The 1,123-nt window shown below is 34.6% G+C and overlaps 1 protein-coding gene across 1 annotated transcript in view; it reads right to left on the bottom strand.

Moving 5' to 3' along the window:
• Positions 1–256: 256 nt before the first annotated feature.
• Positions 257–1,123, bottom strand: part of LOC117179013 (beta carbonic anhydrase 1) — a 544,277-nt gene continuing 543,410 nt past the window's right edge. Inside the window, exon 6 of the mRNA XM_033370632.1 lies at positions 257–547. The gene's annotated coding sequence lies outside the window, so the exon portion shown is untranslated. The remainder of the gene's footprint in view (positions 548–1,123) is intronic.

The raw sequence follows: 1,123 nt of genomic DNA, 5'->3' as shown, positions 1-1,123 counted from the left end.
TCAAATTAAATTAATAATCAAACAGGATGCCATGCATAACCCTCATATCAAAATTCATCCGTCCACCGGCATCTTTTACGCATTAAACAAATAAAGGCAGGAATTTTTAGCTGAATATATATATATATAAAATTTCACATATATACCTACATCTTTTTGCGCATTTAAAGAACGTCTTATCTATCAGGAAGCAATAAATCATCCTTGTTTTCTCACAATAATTTTGAACCTATTTACATGAATTTGGTTACCGACTATTGCGTAATCGTGACGTCATCAGGATCCTTCGAGAACGTTCTTGAAGCTTAGCACGGGCACGAACCACTACAGGTCGAAGCTTCTCAATGCCGGTAAGGTAGGAATCTTGCGTTAGAAACCCCCCTATGCATCTACTGTTGTGAAATTAGTGTCTTCAAGAGAAGATTTTGGCTTCTTCCTTCCTGACCAGCTATAGAGAAGAGCTGCGTCATTTGAGAAAAGCCTGTAGCAGAATATTGTCCAGAACATTGTTTAAGCTATTTCCAGCAATAGCTTCCAATGCCTGTGTCTGTAAACATAAAATCAATTATATAATTTTATGAGTGCAAGCTTACATCAGGAAATATATACCACATTTTCTCTAATTAATCATTTAGTAATTTAAACTAGTTTCTGAAATTTACCATTCTATTTTTAAATTCTTTTTCTCTCAGCCTTTCGCTAATTGCCAATAGGTCCGCCTCTCTTTAAACATCTCGGGCACCAGGACACTAAAAAAGAATTTCGAGAAAACCCAAGAGAAAAAAAGATCTGTGGATTTTGATGTATTTCCAAGGAAGACACAAAATTCTATCATAATCGAAAAAGAATAAGGTATAGATTTACATATAGGATTGACAAATATCAAACTTTGAACAAAAGTTTTGACTGTTCTGTTTACTGTCTATATGTTTAGTTCTAAAATTAAATCTCCAAATGTCATCGTTTTCAATAAATTACCAGACTTTCTCTCCTGATACGCAAGACTCAAGAGACAGTTTTCTAAACTTCTTTGTTTCTTCGGCTTATCAAGTGGGTAGGGTCTCGATTTTTTTGTTGCAAAACAGGAATTTTTGATTTTTGATTCGGGACTGCCTGCGAAAGA

This window comes from Belonocnema kinseyi, chromosome 8 (assembly GCF_010883055.1).
Source record: "Belonocnema kinseyi isolate 2016_QV_RU_SX_M_011 chromosome 8, B_treatae_v1, whole genome shotgun sequence".
NCBI lineage: Eukaryota > Metazoa > Arthropoda > Insecta > Hymenoptera > Cynipidae > Belonocnema > Belonocnema kinseyi.
The sequence above is the reverse complement of the archived record's forward strand: the minus strand, read 5'-3'. Positions and strand labels throughout refer to the sequence as shown.